General features: G+C 31.8%; 1 protein-coding gene across 1 annotated transcript in view; it reads right to left on the bottom strand.

Moving 5' to 3' along the window:
- The window catches only part of LOC149901168 (uncharacterized), a 74,386-nt gene that overhangs the window by 41,707 nt on the left and 7,655 nt on the right, over nt 1-25,024 (bottom strand). Inside the window, exon 2 of the mRNA XM_090111425.1 lies at nt 1,572-1,644. The gene's annotated coding sequence lies outside the window, so the exon portion shown is untranslated. The remainder of the gene's footprint in view (nt 1-1,571; nt 1,645-25,024) is intronic.

The following is a 25,024-nucleotide window of genomic DNA, read 5'->3' as shown; positions in this document are numbered from 1 at the left end:
ATATTTGTGAATTTGGGTTGATTTCAAACCACATAGCGTCTTCCTTTTAGGATCACTTCACAAGTACCTATTGACAAGTGAGAATGTCGTATAAATTAGCTCTATTTACATAAATTTAAGGCAGCAAATGTTTCGCATAGCGGACGGAATTTCTAAGTTACGCTTATTCTACACGCTATAGCGAAGCGTGCGATGCGTGTTTACTGTACGGTTGGCAAATAAATTATTTGTAATATTAAACGTGTTTACATGAATTAAATGTGAACGATATTTCTGTAACTTTTTATGTCTCAACTAAAATGATAATATCATTTCTTTAAATATTGTTTTGAGTTTAGAAATAAACGGACTTATAATTCTGAATATTGTATACTCATATAATTTTTATAGACATATCATTTCTATAATTAAAATAATCTTCAAAGCAAAATTACATCATGTATTTAATTATACGCAACGATAATAATTTTTCATTGTTGTTATCTGCATTAAAACTGAATTATTATCCAAGAGTACAAATACAGTTTTAATTATTGTTACGCTTATACAAAAGATTATATTAAAACAGCAATATAATATGCAAAGTTGAAGGTACGTAGCTAACTCTCCCTGGTAGCAGGCTAATCGCCCGAGGTCAAACCGTGTAGGTGCTCGGACCACCACGTTTTATTATAATAAGCCACCATTATAAAGTTTAGCCATCTCCAGCTATGTACTAGTTACTATACTGGAATTAATTTTATCTTGCAGCATGCTATAATCCTGTTACAGATAAATTTCACTACCCGCTTTATGGTTAACGTTATTCGTGTGATGTTACATCAGTATTATGCTTTTCAGTGGATAAGATTTAATATCTAATATTCTAATATATATTATAAAGGCGAAAGTTTGTAAGGCTGTATGGATGTATGGATGTTTGTTACTCTTTCACGTAAAAACTACTGAACCGATTACAATAAAATTTAGCACACATATAGAGGGTAACTTGGATTAACACATAGGATAGTTTTTATCCCGGAAATCCCACGGGAACGGGAACTATGCGGGTTTTCCTTTGAAAACGCGCGCGAAGCCGCGGGCGGAAATCTAGTATATATTATATTATAAAGGCGAAAGTTTGTAAGGATGTATGGATGTATGGATGTTTGTTACTCTTTCACGTAAAAACTACTGAACCGATTACAATGAAATTTAGCACACATATAGAGGGTAACTTGGATTAACACATAGGATAGTTTTTATCCCGGAAATCCCACGGGAACGGGAACTATGCGGGTTTTCCTTTGCAAACGCGGGCGAAGCCGCGAGCGGAAATCTAGTATGTATATTAATATACTGGTGTGGTATTTATGCTTTGTTGTATTTTGCGTATAGTTTGATAAGGTTATTCTAATGGTGATTTATTCCTTTATATTTTTATTAAGCTAGACCTGTTACATACTTACTTTTATGAAAATTGTCATTTTATAACTACAAGTAGCTTTTTTGTATTATACTCGTAATAATATTGAGAGGATACTGTGTCAATTTTGATAGTGTTATTGTTAATAAGTAGATGGTTAACTTACCTATTAGCGCTTCGACGTGGTAGCTCGGTATAATCTCATTTGCGGTAGACAGTTTGGCGGCGGTTTTCGTACTCTATAACACAGAAAATATTTTTTAAAGTTATTTTTGTAAGGTTATACACATGATATAATATAGTATTAAAACATCTTGAGAGTCTTTAGATGAGATAGGAAAAACTAAATTCCCTATTATAAATTTAACAAGATTGTTGTAATATTATAAATCTAACAATTATTTCCAAAGAAAAATCGTTATCATTACAATTGTGACGCCATGCCTGTAAAAAATGAAACTTCTGACGTCTGCTCAGCTAACTAAAACCATATATAGTTCGACATCAAAACAATACTTAGAACATTAATGACAATAACAACAAAATAACCGTTTATTTCGAAATATATGATTAAAACTATATTTTGGACGAGTGTAACGATGACTGATGAACGCCTTAATAACAGTTGTTAACGAATAATAAGATGACGTTGCGAGATTTTAATTTAGATTTGTTTCGAGTTGCTCAACAGACAGACAGACGTCCCCAAACTTTCAATGTTCAGTTGCGACAAACGGCGGTGCCAATTATTCTATGATAATATTTCAAAATCAACAGAATCAGTCGTATCGTGACACAGCCCTGTAGATTAAGTTCAAGAAATCGGCCATATTAATTGCACGATCTCTGACCTGTTGCCGAATGTTCACGATCCCTGCATTGTACAAATACTTGAGCGCACGTAATTAAATAAATGATTCATCCCTGACGAAATTTATTTGCTCGCTAATAAAACGCTATCGATTCCGGAATGATATAATGAAAACGCGTTATGAATACGTACTTATAAAGTAACAATATTGTAGTTTTTAATTGAACGACAAACTTTTATAGGCCATAATTATGAGGAACATTACGGAACGTCATCTCATTGTTTGTTAACCGTTTACTCGCTCTCGTAAACCTGGAAGGAAATAATTACTGATATTTTATTTCTGTCTTATTGTGGCTATAACACCTGTTAAATATTGGAATTGGTTGTACTAAAAACGTAAAAAGATATTTAGTACTTTTGGATCTAATTTTAAGCTTGCAGTATACGTATTTAATTAAGTTTTATAAGGTTTTATAGGTGTGCATATGTTATTAAAGAAATTGATGTAACTGTTATTTTTTTTTTCAAGAAACATTTGCAACAGCTCTACATTGTTTGGTTTAATAAGAAACATGGACACGTAAGAATATAAGCAGTTGTATGCCATGTGTGTGTTAGGTTATTTTGATAAATAAAAAGTAAACTAAAAAAAGTCTATTCTTCCAAAAAAGGAAAAAGCTTTTTCTTCAAAAACTCCATTGAAGTATCAAATACATGATTCTTTGTATATCAAATAAGAACATGACTGTTAACAAATGGGTCTAATCCAACGGTTTCATAACAAATGGTGATATAGTTATTGCTTAACAAGATAGATATTTTTATACGTGTATGAATGAACCTAATGTTCCGAAACAAAGGCATAAACAATTTGCAGCGATCATTACATGTTGGGTTATTGAAAAAACGGGTATCGTTTTGATACACACTGCTCTTGTGTTTGGTGAGTAAAGATTAATCGTATTGTTATGATGATGTCGTATATTATTACCTGTAGTCTTTTACTGATATGGGTTTAATAATTAATTGGTTTGAGAATATTTTACGCTTGGAATTGGATTTATAAAATAAGGAATAGTGATCGTATTTGTGCCAGTGAGATCAAGTTTCTTAAAAACGAATAGAAATTTTTTATCAGTTTAATTTATATCTACATTTGAACATGTGTAAAAATATATTAGAATTAGACCCAATTAATTTAATTTCAGCTTTTTTCTTTAAGTTATAATATATCTATGATAGTTCTAATATTATTATTATACTATATATATATTATTATTATACTAAAGTTCAGTATCTTACTTTTGCTCAGCAAACTTATTCACAGCGTGTGTTTCATGTTACATATAGCATACAATAGACGATGATTCCGCTACAAAACTATGGGAGATTATTAATTGTCATTGAAGATTGATATGACACTACACCTTTTGATGTACAAGTGGGTTAAGGTGAATGATGTAACGTGTTTATGATCTTATTATGAATCGCTGGACTAATTAAATTGGGCAATTGCTGTCAGAGTTGAAGGTTTGTATTGTTACAAAAGTTTTGTACAATGATAAAATTCTTGCACTTTATTTGTGGGTTATCATCTACGGTTAAGTAGATCTGCAATTTGAATGTGATAGAACAGAAAGCGAAAATTATATAGTTAATATTGTCTGTTTCACGCTTGTAACACAATCAGTAAGTCACTACATAATACATACCAATATAGTATATTATCATGTTAAATTATTATCTATCTTTCACAGGTAATCCCAGCTGTATTAACAAACATTACATTGGACTACATACCTATAGAGGTACAAGCGAACAATCAATGAACATAAAATTGGAGACCAATTAAGTAACTACCACTTTCCCAGCCAGTAAAACTTATTTAGTGCCCCGAATTTTACCATTTTAACAAACGATAAAATGGTAATTGATAAAAATGCAGTAAAACGTAAAATTAACGGATCTATATATCACAGAGATTGCAAAACTTCGGTAACATTTACGATCAGTGATCTCAAGAGAAGGGTCCTGTGACTTTTTTTTATTACTTTTGAAAGTATTTTCTTAGTAGCAACAACGGTGGCATTAATTGCATGATTTGTTTATTTTGAGATATTTTATCTGTTATATAAATTGCATTGCGCGTTTCGCTATTAAGTAATAAGTAGGTATTTAATGATTATACTACATTAATGTATATTATTTTTTATCATTTTGGGAAGAGGACGTTAACATAAAAAGTATGGATGGCGATTTTCAAGAAGTAGATGTAATTAATTTTAAATTTAATCTATCTATCCGTGAAACTAATATAACTTAAAATGAATGAACATAAAATGTGATAATATCTTCTATTAATTATTTATATCGTGGTGGAAATTGCGGAGGCATAAAATGAAAATTTTGAAAGAAAATTTTAGTCTCGCTGCCCAATTGTTATGCGAATTACCTACATTATAATACCAAGGAGGTAATAATAATAATTGGACTTAATCAAGTCGTCTGTCAGGATGGGACTTACATAATTTAAAAAGCGGTATATTTTCAAAACATGTTCACTTAATGTCTTGATGGTCTTTTCTCTTTTAAATTACTACTTATAAAATTGTGTACATCTTTATTCTAAATGCTTATAGCCGCTTCTATTTTGACCTCTACCTCCAAACTGCTTCTTTGTGCACTTAACAAAATTTCTCACATGAGGAAGGCAATTATGAACGTCGTAATATGAGAATCACGTAGGATTTATATCGTGTAGAAAAAAACATCGATGTTAAAGATACTCAAGATAACTCTAATGCTGAGTCTAAGGAAATACATGGAAAAAGAAACGTTTTTTGGAAAGACTCTTTATTTTTTAAGGTTTTTAAATTTATACTAATATAAATTTTAAACGTATCCCTTTTCATTTCCTACACTGGAAATTGTAATTTAAAATCCAAATTTCTTAATATCCCTAGTACCGAATCTAGACGTCAATAATAAAGAATCATTGAAACAGCTTCATAACCAGCTTCTAATAATCTTATTATTAATAAAAGTCGAAAGTATGTGAGAATGTGTTAATGGTTGTTAGATTGAGCGTTAATTACCCGATACAGTCATCAATTTGAAAGAGTTACGGATGTTTTTTGTGAATCAAATTATACTGGGCAAGAAATTGTCGAAGTATTGATAACTAGTTTATCTAAATTTAGATGGAGACCAATTATTTATATAAGAACTTGAACGAATTATTATAGTAGGTACCTACCTACAAGTTTTTTGCTTAAATACATGGTTAGAAATTTACTAAAAGTACAGTTTAATTATGTAACTTTTATTACAACGTAAGTTTAGTAAAAAACGTTTAGTTTTCGTAGTGGTATAGATAGGTTTCTATGTACCTACTTATCCCAAAGGAAAATGTTATAAATAACACACTAGAACATGTTTCTCTATTTCTTCAATAAGCTCGACTTCTGTTTCAATAATAATAAACAACTACATTCAGTTAAAAAAAATGGTTTTGGTAACTAAAGTCAGGACACAAGATTATTTGCACTTTGTCTCAAAGGCAAATACTGGCCCATAACCCACTTGAATATGTTTCTGTATTTCTTCATTCAATAAGCTCGATTTCTGTTTGAATAATAACTACGTCCGTTTCTACATTACCCACTGAATTCAGTTAATCGCTTAATTAAATCCATTTTCTCATATCATCGAACAATATAACATTCATCACTTTATAATTTAAACAATAGTAAATTATTTGCAAGTAATATGTATATTATATCGTAACTAAATAGCGAAGAAACATAGGGGTCTCACGATCCACTCCTATTTACTATGCGCATGAATAATTTGTAGCTTTAATGATTTATATATGATAAATGCATGAATCCTATCATAACGTTCATGATTTAAGGGACAAGCGGGCTAAATCTTAATATTCGCTTTGTTAATATGTATTGCCTGCGGTTTCGCTCGTTATAGAATCGATTTCGGGTCTTAGCCTAGAGAAAAGCACCTAGATTTGATTGTGTCTTGATTTGCTGATTATTATTAAATACTCGTTAATACAATATCAAATTCATATATGTACGTTTTATTTTGATTGATCTTTGTATGTTTACATCAAACCCCATTACCTTTTTTACATTACAAGCTACCTACTATCACAGATAATATAATACTGCTACTACTAACTGATTACCAGTAATATAAAATTGTTTAAGGACATAAGTGATGTTAAATGACCAATGAATAATTAAATCAGAGCTTTATATGCACTATGACATTATTCGAAAATCTGGTTGAACTCGGAAATATGCGCAATTATAAAGATTACATTTTAACATGAAAATCGCGAAAAATGTGCGGTATCACTATAAAGATCGCTGTTTAATGGCAAAATAAGGCGCGTACTACATCGCCTGACCTCCGGTAAAGTGCATTAATGTCGCCCTTGCACTTTAGCCATCTTTTTGTAGGTTTAATGTGGCGACTCATCTCCACCGTTAGTCAGAAACAGGTCTGACTTCCTACGTGCGCAGGATGTTGCTCCATATTCACGATTCATTTGCTTAATGGCTGCGGCCTGACGATTTTTATTACGAAATATCGATCTTAATTCACAAGAGAAAAATATGGACGCCGGTGTTAAGAAATCTACCGCTTATCAGTTTTATTTAATGTTTAGTTTATTTTTAAATTTTGCAAAAAATGTATTGCTAATTCAATTACTATGAATTATTAAAAGTTCAATTTAGAAAGGCTTAATACTTGAAAAGGAAATCGAACCGGCTAATGGGGAAGAAAACATCAAATCCTACTTCACAGTGATTTAGTAATTATAGATATTTCTTTGCAATTAATCTACAATTTTATTCTCAATAAATTCAATTTATTTTAATCAGTCACACAAAATAGTATTTTATATAATATGTTTCTATTAAAATAAAAACAACCTACTTAAATTATTTTCGAAACACTCATCTTGACGTGACTAAACTTAGCAATTAAAAAAATATTTTATCAGACGAACTATCGTGACGTACAAAAAGTATTCGGCTACTGATTGTAAGATATTTAAAATATTGGTCTCAGATAGTTAACATAAGGAGTTTCAAAGGTACCGCGGATTACAGATGAATCATTCAAATTTAAGCTTTAAGCGCACGTGATTGGATGCAAATCGGGTTGTGGTCAGAAATAAAAATCGTGCTCACAGTAGCCGAAATCAAGGGTCAGGGATCAAACGTGATCGAAAACTGATATTAGAGATAGTTGAGTGACGTATGCGTGAATGAGATATTAGTTGGGTAAACTGACTGTGATGAAACGCTTGTCAGATGGAGCCAGCTACTTGCTACTATCTTGATGTTTCATAACGCGTACTGAGAATTATAAAAGGATAATATAAATTTTTAATTAAATTATTTTTAAACTCCGTGTGTCTGAAAAGATTTTAAATTGTGTTAAAAATAAATTCAGGAGGCACGATCTAAAAAGCTCGATTTTTAAACAGTTTATAAAGTTCATATTATATCTATTATTAAAAATTGCTTTAAATATTAAAAAAAAATCTCCCTGAAAGCGATCGAATTGTAGCTATATTTATTTTCTGTTAACAAGCACTAAGTTTTTTCCGACAAATGCCATTGTATAAAATCCTGTTGATAAAGAATTCAACGCGCTTCGATCTCATTTCAATATTAAATTCAAAAGATTATTGAATGTGTCTAGTCGAGGATATACGCATTTTTTAACAATTAATTATTATATATTAATTAAATTGACATTGAAATATAACCAGAAGTGATCTGTCACAGTTCATTAATACGGTGACAATATCGTATAAGTAGCTAATATCATAATTTGTTTTGATTCTTATCAATATGTTAATTATTTTAAAATGTCTGTCACGCATTTTAAAAATAACTTTATTATACAGTTATCAAACCTGAATTTTGATTATGAATTACTAAAATAGATTATTTGTGATTCTATTCAACGAACATAAAAAATAAAAGCCTGTAATTTAATTTATATAGAGCTTAAGTGATAATAAACAGTAAATTGCATCAAGCAGATTTATGATTGTCAACTATAAAAGTATCGTTGGCGGTAAACAACTCAGTGTCTTTACTTAACAAACATAAAACTTTCTCGTTTTTATTGGGCTCATTTCGCATAAACTCATAAACGAACAATACCTATTAGCAATAAGAAGTATCAGAAAGAAATGAACCAGATACTTAAACACTTTCTACATGGAGAAAGCCTGAAATCGACGTACATCAAGCGTGAATCTGCCTGTATCTCTTGGACCATTAAAATTATCTTCGCGACCACGTCAACTCTAATCTGTTTAAGGTTTCATACCTATCTTCCACTTACGCGGAGATATGAATCGCATGACGTTACATAATGCCTCTTATTTTAATGTACTTAAAGGTCATTAACGATCGACAGATACGCGATTTCTTAATGAAGTACCGTAATTAATAGTAGGCAGAAAGAAGTGGGATTATAAAATTGACATCAATATAAGTACATTTCACAACAGTTGATTCATAAAGTAAATAAACGTTCACAGTTAACTTATACTATATAAACTATATTAACTATATCTTTGCAAAAGGTTAAACGAAACTACAAAATTTTTATTGTAACATTAATCTTAAATATATAATCGATATCTTCATTTAGACAACTTGTTATTAAATGTAGTCTAGATATGTAACGATAATTATAATTTGTTCATCATTTCAGTGGAATCGCAACCTTAGTCAGCTGTCAGGCACAATAAATAAACAAGCGCTTTGAAGTCGCCGCCACAGTTAATTTAACGTACTCCACTCATTTGGGCACCCAATTAAGCGTGAATATTATCGCGCTCACGAAAAACGCAGTTAGTTAAAGGGTTCATCAAAATTTTTCATTTCCACTGCTCACTTTTTGCTCACCGCCCATGATATGGCTGTTAAAATATTTTTATTTATTTCTCGATCGTTCATTTGTATTAAATTATTATGGCGTAATTTTTCATTCACTCTTGTAAATTATTGCCTGTAATTGGTCATTTTCTCGTCTCCGTGAGTAGTTTTTTACATTGTTTGTGTATTTTATGTGAAGAGTTAATTTAATATTGAGCCTATAAGCGAGTACTCGCATAAATTTTAGTATCCTCTGCGGCCATAAAGGTACAATAAAATGCTGCATACGACAAGGAAACGCAGAGCGCACGAGTTGTGTGATCGTATTAAATAAATTAAAAACTATTGAGGAAGTGATCGCGGGGAAGAATTATTTTCACAATTACTTAAGTTAATACGCGTAAAGCTGGGTAAGTATGTCGCCATCAGACATCAACACTTTATGCGAACGGCACTAGTGTAAAGTATAAATTCTTTTCGAGTTAAGAGGGGCATCAATTTGTAAGGAATGAAGTAAAACAATTTTTATGTTGTATTCCAGAGAATGAGAGTTGTTTTTAGCACGTATGTATTACTTTAATGCTATTTTTTATTGTATAAATGTGCGAATAATATATGCGAATATTCATAGAGAATAATATGCATTGTGGCATTTGATAGAGCAAAAATTGTCTTTAAATATTTTTGACATTACATTTTTAATTAATATTAAAAAAGTACCGTATCAAATCATTTTGCATTAATAGAATTCGTGGTCCAAACTGACCTGTATGGGGGCTTAAATTTAATCAGATTGGCCGGTGACATTCACGAGAGGTCCGTCTGAGCTTCGTGTGAAATGACAGCTGACTCAATTCGTCACAGACCATTCAAATTCGAATTCAATTTAAACTCTATTTCGGGGGTGTAAGGTTGACTTTCGTGGTCCAGACGATATGCTCATCCGTAATCATAACTGGTCCCATTTGAAGTGCATCACCTTAAGTGCGTGCTTCGTGAGAATTAATTCCAACGTGTCTTAGCTACGTCCAATCTGTGACACTGATGTGATAAAGAAGGTTATTTGAATTTAATTAGGCCTGTATTTATATGGTTTAGTTTTTGTATAATGATACATTGCGGACGATGTTTGTTTGCCTTTCGCGGTCTATGAGAACTTTTTTGTAGATCACCTGTTTAGGAAATAAGGAATTACTGGGTGAAGTTTAATGAAGAGAATCTTTTATTTTCGCATATAAAAGTTGCACTAATTAACAATATACATACTTTTCATCAAATAGACGATTATTGTTATCCCATTTTTTATTTTACTCAATAAAAAATACTTCTTTTTATTTTACTTAATTACGGATTCTGCACACCTAGCGAACGTATTTGTTTTTAAATAAAATAAATAAATATAAAAAAATATTTTATAATTTGCTTTGAAAAAAAAATATAAAATATTTTTATACTATTTATAGTACACACACATTGAATGTAGAAATTGTTATATACCTACGCCCATAAATAATGCTTTAATTGATTTTAATGTGATATCAAAACTTCCGGAACCTGTTTATAATATTTAATCCAAAAAAAAAATGAAAACGAGATTAATTCAAGTCGTTAGTGTTACCGATAAAAAAACTAGAATAATTAGCTGCTCATGTGACTTTGATTTATTTTGAAGGAGTAGGATGTTTTAAGTACTATTTTGGTGTTACATTCATAAATATAACACCAAAATAGAATATATTGGGAAATTAAGGGCGGATTTTTCAATGCTTGGATAAAACTTATTCGACGAATAATGTATAAAACTACCATTTTAAAAACGTATTCTAATTGCCCGTATTTGACAACTTACGTGAAATTTTAATATTATCGTGTAATACTTTATTGGACGGATAAGTTTTATCCAATCATTGAAAAATCGGCCCTAAATATTAAAATTGAGAAAAATGTTAAGCACATGACATTTACCTTGATCTCAGTGGATTCGATTGCTAAATAAATGTGATAAATCGAATCGTGCATTTTACTAATTAATTAATTAATTATCTTACGTTTAATTTCCATGTAACAGAAAATAGTTACAAAGAATTAAATTCAGGCTATCATAAAATATATTCCTCTAGTGCACTTAATACAAATGTATGCAAAGAAAAAGCGAATGTAGAGCTATTAACAAGATCAATCTGCATATCCGCTAAAGAAACGCAGCCTAATTGAATAGCCTGAACCAACGGTATCAATGCACGATCTAACTTACCACAATGCCTTCGATGTTGATGAATAGAAATTACACGGATACTATGCTATTGAATTACTTGACTATAATTTGTTTAATATATCTGTTTTAAGGGTGATTGAATTATGATATTATTACTTGCTATGGATCCGTTTGGGAAAGATAGGAAAGAAAGATAGCATGTTATAACTACTCATACCGGGATATAATAGCGTTTTTAATAAGCTTTTTTGGTAAAAAATGTAAAAATGACGCTTTGAGACTATCAAGTTATTTTTGCCTTTATTTTTGTATATTAAGTTCCTAATAAAACATTTAAATAAAATAAAAAAATCCAAAAAATACAGTTTTTCCTTTTTTTTTCTATTTTACATAAGGAAAATTACAAATTTTCCTTCTAAACCCACTTGTCAAGATTTGATAAATCTACTTCGTAATACAGACATTCTTTAAAGATTACACAGAGATACCTAGACGTCAATTTGTGGTTAATTCAACTGTAGTTGGTTTTTATAGCTTTAATTATTCACCACAAGACTTTTAGCTAAAATATAACCTGTAAGTATGTAATATGATATAAATCATATTATATTAGGACTATATATGTATGTTTCCATACAAAAATTATCTATTAATTTTGATTGAATAGAAAATAATGGCATGGCGTCTTAATCTATACTAATATTATAAAGTTGAAGAGTTTGTTTGAACGCTCTAATCTCGGGAACTACTGGTCCGATTTGAAAAATTATTTCAATGTTCGATAGCTCATTTATCGAGGAAGGCTATATCATCACGCTACGACTAACAGGAGTGGAGCCACGGTGGTGAACCCGCGCAGAGCTGCTAGTAACTATATACTTATACTTAGATTTAACTTTAATTTTATTTGCTATTTAAACCAGAACAAATCAAGATTGTACATAAACTTACAGACAATATTCTAAAATGGGTTATTTTGTATTAGTCATGAAACTTAATAAATAGGTAAGTAACTAGTTTATCATCTTATATGAACCTAACTCAGTTATTATGAATCAATTTGTATGGGCAATAAAATAACTTTGTTGTTTTATTATTCTAGTAAAAGTCAATAAATTTAATACTATGATTTATGGTGATTGATCGTAGTTTTATTGTATTTGAATTATATTTTATTACTTCATAAATAAATCAGTGATTACTTACAAACATAAAATGGATATTTTTGTGAAAGTGTACTGAATAAAAATATGACTGTCACATAACGTAATATTATGTTTTCAATAGCAGGTTATATAAATATGCCACACTAATACTTTAAAATCAAAGTTTAATTTTTGTCAATATGTCAATTTATTTATTTTTAAATGCAAAGAAACAAAAGATAAAACAACAAATGTTGTTACACTTTATATTATTTTTGATTAAATCGAAAGCACAACAGTGTAACCTCCGCTTTATAAGCAAGAAAGCTGATCAAATGCGAACCAGTTATGGAATCTAACTATAACATATTATTGAAACAAAAACATGTAAGCCGAGTCCACATGAATTTCACTGACACGCCTTGTATTGACCGTTGGATCGTATATTGGGAAATCCGTTTATGGTTTTAGATATTGGAGTGAGTAAAGAAACTATTTTTTCTGCTATCAAAAGAATATAAGGCGTTATCTATCCGGTAGTGTACACTATAAAACTCGAATTGTCTATTTAAGTGTTTGTCTCCGCTTATCGTTGGTATGTACTGGAAAGTGACATCCGTTGTATTGATAAGAAATCTAAGAACTATATCGAATATCACAATTATACGATTAATTCGACGTATGTAAAGAAAAAAATAAGTATACCTAATTATTTATGTAATTTTAAATTAACAGTTTCATTGTTTAATGTGATTGTGTCCATTAAAAAATGTTAGTTAAAAGAATATTAAGATTCATTTCATATACCGATATAGCCTCGAGAACACGATACAGGGCCCGTAGACAAAGTAACAATTAAAAAACGATAACGAAGTTAGAAAAGGAAAAATGTATGGGATTGACATTAGATAGACCACGTGATCTAACGCGGCGTATGTCAATCCCATACATTTTTGCCTTTTCTAACTTCGTTATCGTTTTTTAATTGTTACTTTGTCTAAGGCCCCAGGTACACTTACATTGTAGTATTCTAATATTAGGTATACTGGCGTCTGGCGACGCGTTAAAGCTCCGATGCATATAAACTTACGAAATAATCAGATAACGAATCTGTCTATTGAAAGTGAGTGTCATTTGCTCCTGTCATACGGCATTTCATATCGCGGCTCTTGGACAAACTGTCATTTTGAAGGATCATGCAAATTTGTATGAAGATCTTGACTATAAATATTTAGTATTAAAAATCACCTAGATTAGAATGCCACTATTATAAGTTTCGATATATTATATTATACATATACTACATAAAATAGGAATTGATTCCAATTACTATTGTTAATCATGGGAAAAAGAATATTGCAAAAATTACCATAAAACTCATTTGGTAAATTACTCATGTTATATTTTTGGATATAGTATTCTGTGTTGTCTGTGTATACCAATATTGTACTGGTTGTATGAAATTTCATTTTATGTACGTTTTTAAAATGTTGCCTCGATATTTCAGCTCAATAAGTAAATTTTGATTGAGCAGTAAACATATTATCTCTCCAATATACCATTTTTTGCAATAAGCCGTTATTTTCTGTTCCATCTCGCCTTGACTTTTACCTGTGAGATCATCCTCCAATTTGTAAATGTCTAGTTAGAGTACTTTTTGTTCTAAGAAAAGAAAGGTAGACTGAATAAGTGTATTTCAGTGAGACAATTGCCCATTTCAAATGAAGCACTTTATCCAAGTCACGAATTAGATCTTTTATGACGTTTTTTTTCATAAATTATAACGATCTATTCTCTTACATTTATTGGACAAAGTAACTGCAAGTATATGAACAAAAAGACAAAACCTGAACGTTTGAAATGGCCATTTCCTTTAAATATAAAGACATTAGTGACCATGAAGAGATTTGCAGCATGATAAGTATCTATATTATGAGTCGCATTATGAACAAGGCTACTAAGCGAAGATATAATTAGTGTCAGTTGCACCATCGTTAGGATCGATATCTGTATAGCGATATAAATGGTTTTGTGAATCATCAAGGCGAGGTGAAGGCACGGGCCGCTGTCCCTTGACCGCTCCCTATGACCTTACTTTCGACATGATTTTATGATAAGAGCAATGAATCGCTATTGAATGATTGAAACGCGGACCCCTGCTGATGAGTCAGAAGTGATCTCATTAATTGCAATTACAGTACAGATTTAGTTGCATCAAATGAGCCGAGTGAATGTGCAATATCTCAAAATAAAATTATGAATCTTGTTCTGTTTATCCGTTATTACATGGATTTCGCAAAATTAATGTTATCCTTTTATGTACATTTCGTTGTAAATATCGAATTTACTTAATTGAGTTTGAATAGTGAATTATTGAACATCACTGTATGAATTTGTAAATTTATTACTATAATAGTGTTTTCTTAATATGAACAAAACAAAACAGGTATCTGTACAAGCTCCTTGAGCATGCTCGTCAAAGTTGACACAATCTGATTCGATCGGCGAATCGAAAGTAAAAATCGTATTACAATGCTCGCTTGAAGGTCAATTACATCTTTATGGATTGAAGTTAATGTACCCCTTGATGATCAATATTGATTAAATCGATAACTATATTCTGTTGTAATAAAGTTCAATCTGATGTCCAGATGGTGTAAAAAACAAAGAGCCTAAGATTCTGAGCACGCGTCGATGCTATCGCGGTCGGTGGAGGGCGTTACGAAAACCACTTATGTGTCTATCGAATTCCATTGCCCAGATATAGTGAGCTATTAATTTAAATGCGATTCATATTACGAACCTATACTCAAATTTGGCCTTTGGTACAAAAAAAGTTACCGAAAAATTGTTATGGATGTGATTGTATTGAACTTATTTCAATATAATAGTATATATTTAATAAATGGTTAGTTATAAAATGCATTTAAAAAAGAATAATGACATTTTATAAATACTATCCATACTAATATTATAAATGCGAAAGTAACTCTGCCTTTTTTTTTTTTTTAGTGGGGAAATCTTGCATAGATACCCACGGCCTCCGGGGAAGAGGGCGTGGGTTATGTCGGATTCCTACCGACCAAAACCCCACTGTGTTCCGTCAAGCCGCATCAGCGACAGGGCCACGGGTATGTGTAGAATTCATCCGTGACCAAAGTAACTCTGCCTGTCTGTCTGTTACTCAATCACGCCTTAACTACTTAATAAAATTGCATGAAATTTGGTATAGAGATATTTTGATACCCGAGAAAGGACATAGGTTACTTTTTATCCCGGGGAATAGGATAGATTTTATCCCGGAAATCCCACGGGAACGGGAACTATACGGGTTTTTCTTTGACTGTGCGGGCGAAGCTGCGGGTGGAAAGCTAGTAAATAATAAAGATCACTAAGCTAATTGTTCTTGCTTTAAAACCCATTAGCAGGATTCCATATTAATTGTTAATCATTTTGTAATTTCTGAACATTTAAGGGGAATAAATCACGCAAGCAACCTCTTGAACCGCTTCACAATTGTCCCAAAATGTCATTCATATTAACATGTCTTTATTACTTCGCCTTAATAAATTATACCGACTATTCAAATAGAGAGCTTCCATAAATAGCTTTATCAAAGAAGTCGTAAATTATTTAAAGCATTTGCGGTATTTAACATCCTTCATATTATGTATAAAATACGTCAAAGTGACTGACTTACGATAAGAATGACACGTCCTTTATTTATACAAGATTGAGTTGAGTTTTGAGTTAAAGCCCTTCCATTTGTTGTAGCAATTAAGCTAGTTGAAGTTAAACGGTTTATAGTAGGTAGGTATTGAACATTATGTTGTTTGTAACATGATTTAAAATTATCTATGCTTAATGTTTTGATTAATGTATCATTATTTAAGTAACCGATATTATTTTTCTTGAGAAAATATATTCTAAAATTAATGTAGAATGTCATTTATATTAATAACTAGCTTCCGCCCGCGGCTTCGCCCGCGTGGTGTTTTGATAACAGGTAGCCTATGTTCCTTTTCAGGGTCTAAATATTGTCTGTGCCAAATTTAATCAAAATCGGTTGAGAGGTTTAAGCGGGAAAGCGTAACAGATAGACAGACAGACAGAGTTACTTTCGCATTTATAATATTAGTAGGATTAATTAAGGTGCCTTAGAATATGATTTTTAATATTAATTACGAGATATAAATTTTAATTACGAGAGATTACGATTAATTATTCCTTTATAATTACGTAACGATAGAATTACATTTTATTATTTAACTTAATATTTTAATTTTTATTATCCAAATAGAAACACCATGTACAAGTAATGATTACATTATCTGTTAGTCGTTATTATACCCATAATTTATTCATTATTGCATAAACACAAACGTGAATGATTAAAGACTGAATAGTAAAGATCAGATTGTATCGTCCAAATCTATTTGTTTTGTTATTTATACTAGATTCCAGCGTGCGAGTATTGTAAAACCACATTCTTCAGAACTCCTTGTTGGTGCTACTCATCAATTTAAAATGTGTAATCTTTGACAGATCACTCCGACACGGGGCGGTTGCGTTTTGCTATGGATACTCTGTTGCAATTGTAATACCTATATTTGTGTTTATGTTTTACGACTCTGTTTTGCTACCGTTCAAAGCTGAAGCTTACATATTATGTATTTTAATCTATTCTAATACTATAAAGCTGTTTGTTTGTTTGTTTGAACGCGCTAATCTCAGGAACTACTGGTCCGATTTGAAAAATTCTTTCGTTGTTAGATAGCCCATTTATCAAGGAAGAAAGGCTATATGTCATTACGCTAAGACCAACAGGAGCGAAGCCACGCGGGTGAAACCGCGAAGCGCAGCTACTGGTAGATAAATCTAAAAATTGTTACTTTCTTCTATCATAAGACGTGAAATATGTAAGTTGAGTATTTAAAGCTATTTAATAACTATCTTTATCTGAACAAAGATCCTCTTCGTCTTACAAAATGAATGTAAAAAAATTGCTTTTGAACATGTAAGAATGTTAATGTGTAAAGACTTTGCAAATACTTGTTTACCTCCGTTTTTATGTACGCATGATAAATATTACTTATCGATTATTTTTTCTTGTCTCTCTTACTGCTGAGTGTTGGCAAAAATAATAACATATGTTCCCAGTGAAAACACTATAAGGAGGCATTTTCATGTATCTTTAGTTAATAAGATTTTTTGTTTTATATATCTCTGTCTTTGTCTCTGTATGTTTTCCAATAAAGAAAATAAAATAAAATAAAATTATATAAATTAATCTCTAATGGTCTAATTCGCACTGAAAACTAGCACAAAGGAGTATTTCGCATTTATAATTGTGTTATTGCTTTATCTGTTCTTATACGAGTAGATTAACTGGTGTTAAATCGAAACAAATTGTTCTTATTACATTTGATACGATCGAAAGATGACAAACCATATGTTAAAATATTATTCAATAATTGAACACATGACATTTACAAATGTGAACCTATACGAATGAGTAAGCGAAGTTAAATATAAAATTGATTCGTTTGTATTGTATGCTATCGTCAAAGTTCATATACAATACTAATATAGTATGCTTTGGTATTTTCGCCTTAAACAATAATCGACTTACATTCATATTTTAGTTATACAGGGTGTCCGACCGTTGGTATACTAAGCTCAAAGGAGTATACATATAGTTTTGCATATGCTGAGTACGTAAAAAATACTTATAAAATTCCAGACGCATTTTTTTTTTCAAATAAATGAATTCTAAAAACTCTATGTGTACAAGCAATCCGCCCTATTTTACCACCCGCACGTGAGCTATCGTTTAAGATTATGTTTTCATAGACAAAATGCTCACATTAGCGAAGCCGTATATGCCATGCCGTCTGCGCGAAGCTAGAGAAGAAAACATGGATTTGTAGAAAAAAAAATAGGAATTTTTTTCGACTTAATTTTGTTATTTAACTATTTTTAATGTGATCAGTGTATGCAAAACTACAATCCCCTTCGCGCTTAGTATACCAATAGTGTGACATCCTGTATAGGTTGACATGACATAAAACTTTGGTGCATGTATTTAAAACTACTAACATTAAATTATTAATATAACACTCATCAAAACAATATAATATACGAAATTTCGTATCGTCTAATGTTTTCCAAGTAGGCTCAGCCTTTTCTGAACACCAACAAAATAATATGGTCTTGTTTATTTGTTAAACACTAATAATGGTAAAATCACATTTTATAATTAAATAATTAGAGTTTTTTTCCACTATTTCGTTAAGTTGAATTTCCAGATGTAGTTTATATACCTGCAATTATGATTTGACGTTATCTGGTCCAAGGGACACTCCCAGACTCGTTAGCGACTGCTCTATAGCTTCGTTTGGACTATTCGAATGGAATTTAAACGTGGCAGTAATTGTTTTAAATTGTAAGACTGACGCAATTGTTTAAATTATTGCTCGGACGAATTAAGTAGCAATTTAAGAGAACAAGTAAAGTTAAGGAAGTCATTTTACGAAGAGACTGCCTAACGCCGTACCTACATTTTTCATTCGCAACATTAAGCAAATGCGAAATATAATTCATTGCGAAAATGACTTCCTTGTTATAATCTAAAAATTAAAAAACATATTCATATATGTCCGAGATGCATTATTGTACATAATTAATGGTTCTGTACAACAAATGTCAGACGCTAAAAAAATTATTTATGATGTGACATTTCAGCTGAATCCATTCAGTGAGTGTTTTGGTGTCAAATGTGTTATAATAACTCATGTGGTCATAATATTCGTTCTTTATTAGTTATAGAATCGTATCCGTTAGTCAGAATTGTATTTGGGTATTGACATTTTATTTAACCATCTTAAATTATAGGAAAGTAAGGAAGAATCACAGTAATTTACAAATCGCAATCGTTATAAAAAGGCGTAACACATAACAGTGATAACAGTTTCGTTCCAATCAATTTGAAAGAGAAAAGTAACAATAATGATGTATTTACCAACGCCTACAATTCACAAGACAGATTTCAAAATAAAGTCCAATTTATTAATACAGGCCTAGAATACAACACTATGGTTACGACAGTCATTGTATGTTAAGCGGGTACTTCGTCTTTCGCGCTAGGGTCTTGCAAATTTATTGTTGGTCGCGCCCCTTCTGTGACACGGCTAGATACGACTATCACTGATTGAATTAAACCGAGCGTCATTGAGATAGTGCAGTTGTAAGCGCAAGATAACAACTAACGGAATCTTGTGACAATGATGCGATTAAACTTTCATTGTACTGCGTTGTAATGAATTTTACGTTTATTTCTATATTCCATGAAGCAACATTAACGAGGCGCAAGGAAATTGTAACCTTAATACGTGACAAGTTGAAGTTATAGTTGCTAGCTGTGATAAGTTGTTAGTGTCGTGTTGGATAAAATGTGATTTTATATTATTTACTTTTAATACAAGTCTTTTTATTTTTTACCGTTTTACTGTACTCTACATAGAGTTTCATTATATTACTTATATGCGCGCCAAGACCTCTCCTTCCGTTGAGCACAACATCATTATTTCATGTGTCATACAGGTCACACACTGTTATAAAAAAGAGAGGATTACAATAGTGCGATAAAGTATTTATTTCGTATATGATGCAGACTTCATTTTGCATTCGTTAATAGTCATAAGAAAGAAACTATACAAGCGTTAAATAAAACCGTCAGTAATCGAAACTTCACGCTCAGTACGGACCATCAGTTTGTTTTTAACAATAGTTAAGTGCTCGCTCCTGCTTAGCCAAAGGCGCATGCTCACCTTTGACCCCACACGTGCTACTCTGATTGGCTGAAAGTGAACACTCATCGTTTCGTAATACTCTTGCTATTATATTCTAAATAATCATCAAATAAACGCGGGCCACGCGATAACGCAATTATGCCAGCAGTCCATTGAATGTCAAATGTGAACTAGCGTGAATGGAACTTCTTAAAAGCCGCAATGCAAAATAAATATTGCTATCTTTGTAATTGAGCGTTAAAAATGATATGGTGGGATGGTTATTTTATATTGTATATAATACAATTTTTGATTTGTTTTCAGTGTGACTCATAAGCCAATTGAGCTGATTACAAAATTTATGTTATAAACTTTGAATGTTCTAATATTGTAGTAACAATATTTCTTTAACAAGTTATAAGAACGACGCCAACATCGAGAGGCTTCTTTCACTAACTGTAACGATACCTTAAATAGCATCATTGTGTATCGAACACAAATTGCTCGTAAAATTGGCATTGCTATGCATACTTGGATGTATGCAAAACTAATCAAAAATTGATAGACATTAGCCTACATTATCTCTAAAATGTATATATATTCGAGGCGTTTTTAATCAGTTTTCGTTGCGTGACCGTTTTCAGTGTAATATAAATAGATAATATAATAGGAAATGCGCTCACGTACGGCCTTCGACCGCTGTGACAAGCATTGTTCTGTGACATTTTAGCCTTGCTAATGACAAGCAATTTCGATTTTGAAACAACACATTAGATGAATTTATATTGTCTTTTAATTTGATCTAAATAGCTGAAATAGCGAGCTCGGTGCATTCCTTACATAAACGCACGATTAAATCTGATAGTTTGATTTGTTTACGAGTACGATTGTTTAAGATAAACTGTTTTTGGCATAGTCGTTTTTCTGAACCCATTTCTATGCAAAACTAATAGGTGTAATAAAACTAAATGGTGACTCAAAAATTATGGTAAATTATACAAAAACGTTAGGCATAATAACAGCAGTGAGAAAATCGTTATATTTTCTATCACATCAAAACAACAAACAAGATACCTAAGCACCTCTACGCATCAATGAACCCAAGGTCGTGCTTTTATGACATACAGAAACAAGACAAACAACATAGCAAAGAAGGTAACGGTTATACATCCTATGCTAATACTTTATCTCGTCATCGGGCTAAGTGCCACACGAGCTGTCAAACTGGATGTCTGAGCCTGCCCTGACGTGACAATGACAGGACGGGAGATGTCAACATATCATATATTGATGCTTTATAATATTATATAAATCACCTTGTGAGTACGAGCTTTGTAAAGCTAAGGTTACACTGTAAAGCTGGGAGAGTAGTTGCGAATATCATACACGCCTACATACGAGTAAGCTAAGCGTTGGTAAATAATAATAACTTACTAAGAATTTTCAAAAATAAAGTGTTGAATAATAACCGGTTACTTAAGGTGTATAGTTAAGTAATCAAGGCTTTGTAGTTTGTACAAACTTATACAAAAACCTAATAATTATGAACATTTTTCGAACAGTACATATAGGATTAAGAAAATGTTCGCCAAAAATAGGAAACCGAAAAAGTTTTAATTTATTTATTATTTTTTCATAAGAGTTTTATAAATAACAAGAACAACACTTTCAGAATGCTGCAGTTATAGCAAATCATAGTTAAAATCGACTAGAAAATCATTAACAAGTTACGATATTGATTTATTGATCCCAAGTGCACTATAAACATCCTCCGCTGGTCTATTCATTCAGAGTGATAATGAATCCTTTATGGAGCTATAAAATTGATCGATAAGTCTCAACACTTAAATGACTTAACCACAAGTGCCTGCGGCTAATTTGTTTTTAACGCTAAACAAGAACATTTCGGTAAGGTAAATTATTCAGATTTTCAGATTTTATTTAGTACGTAATATTCTCGGAAGCCTAATTAAATTCAGCCATAATTGTGCTTTCAACCGTATATTGGTAATACAAAATTATAACATTCGATTTAAAAAAGTCATTACTTACGTTAAGATACGATTGCTTATTAACATTTTCAATTTCATGTTTTAGTTAATAAATTATTAAACCATCGAAATGCTTATGAAATTAGGCACTGGCTAAATTAGAGTATAATTAACCGGATTTAATTAAGTGTTTAACAGCATCTCAATCAGAACCATTAAGTCAGAGGAAGTCTCTAATGGACCACTTTCGGTAGCAAAGTTAAAGATGGTGTTAAGAAATAATTACTGGCGGTCACGCCCCCTTTGATTGCTTTTTGTAAGTGCTCGTAAATCTACATCGATTCCTTGCTACATTTCTCATTTGAAATAATAAGTCGATGGGCGGTTGCTCAAGTTCACATATTACAATCCAAATTGGTTCGCAGTAATTGTTAAAAACTTGAATTTCGAATTAATGACAGCGTAATTGGAGGCTTTAGTACGCTTTATTGGGTAATATTACGATTCAGACGCACCGCGACGGCAATAAAAATAACGGTGCTGCGGCTAAGTGCTCTAAATGCCACCAGACCTCATCCTAGATTACATTAGATGCGCCGTAATTTACATCCTCAATTGGCTAATCAATCGTCGACAGGACGGGGACGAAATCTCGTATTCGCCGCAAATCAGTTCGGCGGATGTTCACTTGGAGGACGGTAAATCGTGAGAAATATATTGAAACTGGTATATTTAACATAAAATTATGTGCTGATTCGATAGTTTATTAATTCTTAATATATTTATTAGCATTCAAAAGTGTGAGACTGATCCATACCATCATCATCAGCCGTTTAATTTTCCCACTAAAGAGGCTAGAATCTGGTCTTACATGTTAAACTTTAATGAGTTAAAACATGGATATATCCTGCTTTGTTTTGTTGTGACATCCAATTCGAGATATCTTCCAAGAAGCAAAAAAAAAACGATATTCGTCACAGTCTCGAAGATTCCAGTCGAATCCAATACAGCAGCAATAAAACGGAATTTGGCGCTTGTCAATTTTTATAGATAGGCATCTATGCATAATTGAATCCGACGAAAAGGAAGTGGCACCAAATCGAAAGGAAGTCGATCGTACCTCGATAGCAGTGTGTGAGAAAGGAAAGAGGTTAGTAAGGCTTATGATGTAACTGTCACCGGGAGGTATCGCATGTTTGAAACAGATATGTCGGCCCACATATTGGCGTTGCGTGGATCACATCGACATGGTTCGCAACGCTAGGCATTCAAGGCCGGACTTAATTAGATAGGAAGATTAAATATCTTTATGAGCACTAGTGTGCGAATTATAAAATCACTTCTTTCCGATGTTGGTTTTGATGTGTTTCGGAATAGGACGTTACTTCCAGAACTGCTTTATTTGTAACGGATATATTTATATCCGTACTCGAAAAACACGTAACATTAAAAATGTTTTTTGCGTTAAGTTTGCCTGTAGTTAACGTAAGCAGAACATAGCAATACGAGTTCAACCGCCGTGTAATTTTACAGCGCTAAGTGGCGTTGTTTCCACTGAATGATTTAATTTGAACTTGTGTTTGTGGATGCCCCTTACGTTATCTTAATACAGCGTTTAGCCGGATCGCTGGCTTATCTCCTAGCATCGCATTATGACGTGAGAACGTTTCACACGGACCACTGAGAATCTTGAACAAAAAGGAATGTCAGAGTTGTGTAAGATTCTACTACGGTATGACATTTGGCCAATTTGCATTGAACGTGTGCTCTTGGCGTATATTCACGTCCATTTTTAAAGCCACGTTCCCTTCATTGTTCTGTTTACTCTTGTTATTTATCATACTATTGTTAGTAATGCAGAAGTTCATACTAGTGTTTCGTTATACCTACAGCGCAACGGCGTGAAATATGTAATATGAATCTAAATAATACTGGTTTTTAATAAGGTGTATTTTTTATTTATTTTGTTCAAATTCAATTTTATTGTGTAGCCAAAAAACTGAACTTAATTAAGATGCTTACTTTTAAAGCTATTTTTCTAATTTTGGACTTGCTATTAAAAACTCGCACCTGCAACTGTTATAGCAGTCAGTTTTAAGATAACTAGAGCTGATTTCATAAACAGCATGCATGTGTTTAAGTAATTAGGATGAAAACTGTTAAATGTCTCATTCGTGCAGAAACAAAACACGGGTGTTACACATTTCTTCATTCAGCATTAAGCAATTGACAGGCGCCGTGCGGTGACTAGGGCTTGAAGAATTTTAAGTTTTCGCGTGAGAAGTGCCGTAATCCGATTTTATCAGTCCCTAGACGTGTCTTCGTGTCGTCTGATAAAGTAAATTAAAGAATAACAACAAATTATGAATGCGTTAACAAGCTAACATACATTTTGACAAATGACTGCTTCCTATGTCGTTATGCTCGTAAATATGCGAATGAGTCATTCCTTTTTTGGGCAATATGTACGAGTTGTGTGAATTTGACTTTTAGATTTTTCGGTGCGAGATGATTCACTCAGTCTTAATAAAAACAAATCATTAATAGCCACCATATATGCATATTTTATAATGCTACGCAACGTTATGCGTCTTTGTTTATTTATGTGTGTAGATATTAATAGATTTGAATTAAGCATTTTTTTGTTTTATTGAAATGTTTTTAAAATAGAACTTTAAGAGCAGATTGATTTAATTAACGTACTTTATATAGGGTATTATTCAAGTAATTTTTGAAAT

This window comes from Colias eurytheme, chromosome 17 (assembly GCF_061535395.1).
Source record: "Colias eurytheme isolate Ceu_HAF_F1 chromosome 17, ilColEury1 Martin Lab GWU primary, whole genome shotgun sequence".
NCBI classification, from domain to species: Eukaryota; Metazoa; Arthropoda; class Insecta; order Lepidoptera; family Pieridae; genus Colias; species Colias eurytheme.
This window is presented reverse-complemented; position numbering and strand designations above follow the sequence as displayed.